We start from the raw sequence: 6,000 nt of genomic DNA on the forward strand, positions 1-6,000 counted from the left end.
TGATATTGCTTAGAAAGCTGTGGGAGCCCGTTTCCATAATTTATTAACATTATCTTATTCATCCTTTATTTTTTTTCGGAAAGGTAATGTAAACATAAAAACTCTATTTTTTTGTGAAGTGCGAAATTTTGTACCAATTGTTTTTTCTGGCTATTTGCAATCCCAGTGACCATCGCGCCCTCTTGATTCAGAATCGGCATCTAATTCTGCACAAGATACGTATTTTTCAAAATGTATATCTTATATACCATGTTCGAATTTAGACTCCCAGATTCCCGACGAATAACCTACTTAGATAGAAGTAGGTAATCATAATAAAGGTTTGCACAGCTTGAATTATATTACGAAAAGACAGTCAGTATTTGCGAAGGTCAAGATTTCCAAAAGGTATAGTGCTTTCAAAATTGTTAATAATTCATTAACAAACTTAATAAAAGAACCAACTGTAGTAATTAAATCGAGAATTTCAAATTTTAATGCAACACAGGAAATTTGAATCACAACGAAAAAATATTACCTATAATCGCAAACATGAAAAAAATTGAAAAAGCTTTTAATGATAAAAATTCATAAATAAATTATTTAGATTTAAAGGCAGTTATAAACTATCAACTAGAAACCATATCTCTAATTAATGCAGTTTTAATTGCCCAAAAAGGTCAGTTGCATCCTGTAGTACTAACTCCTTTCAGATTAGTTTCCGAATTGCAAAAGGTTTCATGTAACTTACTTCAAGGCTTCAAATTTCCGTTACCACTTCAAAATGAATTCGCTCACCTACTTCTTAATACGATTGGATTAGATGTATATTTCCAAAATCCGCATTAGTGTATATTATTAAGTTAATAATATTAACGTACCATTAACAGATAGTAAAGAGTACAGTATATCACCTTTACCTGTACGTTATTGAAAATAAATACGTTAACGTTTACGTGCGCTCATTTAAATAAATTGTCCATCGCCACGTGAGTCCAAGGTGTAAAAGTTCATTACGCTATGTTTGGAGTGGCTAGTTATGTTAAAAAAACAAGTTTATCAGTCAAAACTGTGCACCTCTTTTGTGTATAGGGAGATTTACATTAAACGGCAACCGGTAAAAAGGCTAAAGACAATTAATTCGTGCTTTTACTGTCTGTTAAAACCTGTAAGAGTAAATTTTTGAATTTTCCATACTGCAGAATATTGGTAAATTATTCCAGTGAACAAAATTGCAATTATTGTAGTTCGAGAAACTTGAAACACGATTTGTTCCGGAGTCAAATTGTCATAAATCTTTCGAGATTTACCTTCAACGATTAACCAAATTTTACCTAACCATACAAAAGATCCGATTATATTGTACAAGGCGTTCCACCATCTCATTTTTCAATTTGCTGCTTTCCTTTCAAAGGAGAAAATCAACTGTAAATTGGAGAACATTTTGGTTTATCAATAATGTTATTTTGGGTTTTTGCATTTTGTGTAACCATAGGAATCGATTTTGTATAAACAATTTATGTTTAAAGTTATTCTAACATTCCTGAAGGGGTCGACCCACGGGAGTTTATCTCGGGAACAAATGTATGTGCGTAAACGAACCAAATCAATTAATTAGATTGGAAACGTGATCACGATATCAATACGTGATCAATATACAAAAAATGTAAAGAAACAAGTCCATTTATATTAGTATTTATTTGAGGGTGATCAAACCAAAACGTCAAGTTTTAATTTTCATTGGGGATAAAGAACCAACCTTCCGCAAGGTAAAGAGTCATTAAAAATTTCAGTTTAAAGTTCGAGTTCGGCTTAATGAAGTAACCATAATGAAAACGTTATGTAAAATACCTTAGCTTGTTTAGGTCTTACGACAAACGTGCATGGAACTAGGTGTTTCTGTAGGAAATATTATCAACTTCATTTTCGGTAGGGAGGTAAATAAACGATATGAGCGATTACAGTTACCCGCCCCTATCGGACTCGCCTACCAGTCTTTGAGACTTTTATATATGGCTACCCAAGTGTAAAGGAGGCGTTGTAAAAAACTTCCAACTCTAGAAATTGTTGCCATCGATTGTCCAATTTTTATCCTATTAACTGCGGTAATAATCAATTTGTGAAACTAAGATATAGCCTTGTGCAATGTGCATTGAGTCGAGTGATACCTCCTGTACGTAAAAAGGCTTCTTCCAATTGGTTCCATTGAATGACACAGAATGGTATAACTATGACTAAAGTGAGAAATTACTCCGGATTTTAAAAAGGCTGTGAATCTAATGAAATTTGGAAAATGCTTTCACATTTTCGTCATTTATTCTCCCAGGTCTTGTTATATCGCATTGTGATGCAGTCAAAGTCATGTACAATACATAGTAAAATGCAACAGAAAAATGTAATGAGATTTAGGAAGTGCATTTAATCCTTTGGTCGTGGCGGCAACAGACGACGTCGACGCAGGACTATGAATCGACAAACGTCGAGGCGCTGGTCGTCATCCCCAACAAAGTTTCAGTATTGCTCCGGCGTCCGTCATGTTTACGCTTTGTATGTCACGTGGTAATTCGCATTTGCAGGAATCAAATCATAATCGTAAGTATCGTGTTGATATTCTAATTTATGTTAATTAAATATCACTTCCTCAACAGAATTATTTATCAAACGGCCCAAATGTATTGTAACACACATACACATCTCCCTGAAGAAGTTACATCTATAAAAATTTTGGTTGAATGTTTAGGTAAAACTTGTGTTGAGAAACTGGATGCGAAGGGGAGAGGAGGAACGGCGACAGTTCCTTAATACTGCTATAAAAAGTAAAGCGCCCCTATTGCAGAAATAAGGTTATATGAAGGTTATACTATAATTCTTAAAGTTCAATTTCGGAGTATTTTTTTAACCGTTTTATCTATCAGCAGATCCACATGGTTACAAAGTCTTTATGAGCAGTTTATCTAAATAACAACAAACCAAACTTTCCTTTGAAAGCTGTAATAGTACCTAATTGATTGGGACAGGGGATTTTTCTCCAATATCTAAATGAAATTATTGGAATAAAAAGGGGAGTTGTACGAAACGGTTCTTGTTAAAATGACACCTTAAGCTGAACCGAAAAATATATTTTCTGTTGGCGCAGCCTAAGGATACAATAACAGGGACGTTCGTTAGGAAGAAACTGGAACCTGGTGTATTTGAGAAGAAAATTAATTAGGTTAATTAATATTGCCTTTTCTTTATCATAATTCCAAAGAAATTGCATAGTTAAATATGATATTAGTTACAAAATTAATTGCCTAAGGGTTTTGATCACTCAAAGAGCGGGCGAACATTTTGAATCATGGCAACAACTGCCTTACAAAGCAAGACGGGTCGTAATAAAGCATTTATGCAAAAACACGATGTAAAACCAACGGTAAATTCGTAAAGAATCTCAGAAATATTAAATTCGTCGCGTAATTTCCTTATTTTTCTTTTTGATGAGTTTTCCGGTTTTATGAGTTGAGTAACGTGGGACGTTTATGATGGGCGCTCTTCGGTGTTACTAATATTCGAAGTAATTATTCTTATTTTTTGTTGTTTGTTTCATTGCCACCTAAACACACTTAACATTAATCAACTTCTTATTGTTAGAAACTGATAAGTGCTCAGTGGTTGGTGGATTTTAATGGTTTTCTCGCGCCCACGTTTGCGTTGATCAATACTGTGGAAACTAGGGAATTTAAATAGACACTTTTTCCGCTCCTTAACCATAAAATGTTACAGAACGATTAATTATTCAAATCTATTTAGAAATTGGTGGAGTGTGAAATGCATTCTTGTCTACTTTTACTAAAGTTTTACAGGGAGGACTGGAAACTAAGCATATAGATTCGCGCATTTTCTATTCAGGATCAGATATAGTTCAGCTCGAATTTTTGCGAACACCGCGAACCAAACATAGCGGTAATATTTCAAACAAGTTGTAAATCAGCATATGCATGATTAAAGCGCATTTTTGGTAATGCAGGTCAGTATTTTATTAGCGAAGTTTAAAATTATCGATCTCACGAGTCATTTTGGCTGCGTTAAATAATTAATTTTATTTAATTTCAATTGACGGTACGTCTTCATTTTGTAAAACAAATCACAAAGTAAATAATAAGTTTTTATACTGGTAGCGCCATCTAACGGTAAAATTATAGCACCTCCGAAACCCATATCGAAATTATTTTCTTCAATTATCGATTTCACAAGTAATCTAACTCAAAATAGACTAGTGCCTGCACATCTACACTATAGCAGAAAGCTTTTAGTGAAAATTTGAAGTCTCTAGCTATTGTAGTTGTGGAGATCTAACGCGGACAGCCGGCCTGCCAGCAATGACGAATATAATAGCGTATTTTTTTCAAAAATGCGCTAAAAAATACTAGAGTTTTTTTTTATCATAGATTATCATGATAGCTACTGTAGTTCCTTTATTGAAATGTCAGAGTTTTTTTGTACTACAAATTTCTATACTTACCCCTAGCAACACAGTTCCGTATAAAAAGCGTTTATTGTAGACTAAAACCCTACGTATATAATACGCATAAATGTCCGGCGGATGTTGCTGTATTCTTGTCGGAATATTATGCGTTTATTATTTCTCATTGATATACGAATTATATTATGCGTACATACGTATATTACAGAGGTGTTTTATACGTTTATAAAACCTAGTATAAAACTATTGCTAAAAAACGGTTGTTTATATACGTGTATTATCAACGTAGAAAGTGAACTCTATGGTTTATATATATGAAATAAAGTAAACAACGTTGAACGTAGGTATTAAATCGGTCAACACAAAAACGTATACCATACTACCAATACCGAATTTCCTCTCAAAACGCTTTAATAGTATATTAAGATACAATTGTATAATCAAGTCTTTAAAGCACGCGCAACGAGTTTAAGGGCACGACGCAAAGCGGAGTGCCTTTAACGTTGCAAGTGCTTTAAAGACCAATTATACACGTGTATCTTATAGTATTTTTTATTATACCTGCAGTATAATTTAAAAATAGGAAATACAATGAAATCATATTGACGTTATACTCGAATACATGTCTAATTAAGTGGGCTGGGTGTTCGTAATTTCACGATTGCCATGGAAATGTCACTTGACGTTTGCTTATAAAAATCATCGTCTTTGTGAATTAAACGATTTCCGTTGAAAAAGAAACCGTCCATTAAATCGCTTGTAAAATCTAAACAAACATTGGTAGGTGTAAAATCCATATCCAGTAAAGCCTATTATAAAGAATACGAAAAAAGTTGTTTCCATGGATGGATAGGAAGTTACTTACGAATAAAGTCTTAAATGCATCGATAATGCTGGCATATATGAAGGAAATGTCAAAGGTATTTAAATCTTCTATATTTTGGTGCATTCATTCAAAACTTTAAAGCAATGCTGCGATTAAACAGTGGAACAGATTTGGAAGCATTCCCTAAATTACGCGCGTTTGTGAAAGCTTCAACCAAAGGATAGGTACAAAAGCCAAAGAAATGTTCTGCATTTACAGAAAGCGACCTAAGGGGATTTTTTATTTCATCCAGATGACAGTTCCAAATGTCATACTTGAAGTTTCGTTACTTAACAACTTTAAAGCACGTGTGTTTTAAAGGCCCTTTTTCGCACGCATTTGAGTGTTTAAAACGGAGATTGTGATTCAGGTATAATAAAATAGTATATTGTAATACAAGTGCGGAAAGGGCTTTATTGAAAAACGCGTATGAAAGTTGGAGCACGAGCGTTAGCGAGTGCTCCAATCATACAAGTTTTTCAATAATCCTTTCCGCAAGTGTATTACATACTATTTTTTCTACGAAAGTTCTCGAATTTAAAGATTAAGAGAAAAATTTTATATCAAAATGTTAAAACAACAATTTCTGTATAAATCAAGTCGTAGTACGATTCTCGTGTTTATCTGTAAAAATATAAAATCAAGTCTTCGTGACGCCGCTACGTTGTCTTAGTTACCAACGAGTTGTTTATAA

The sequence above is a fragment of the Photinus pyralis genome, unplaced genomic scaffold (genome assembly GCF_008802855.1).
Source record: "Photinus pyralis isolate 1611_PpyrPB1 unplaced genomic scaffold, Ppyr1.3 Ppyr1.4_LG1, whole genome shotgun sequence".
Taxonomy (NCBI): domain Eukaryota; kingdom Metazoa; phylum Arthropoda; class Insecta; order Coleoptera; family Lampyridae; genus Photinus; species Photinus pyralis.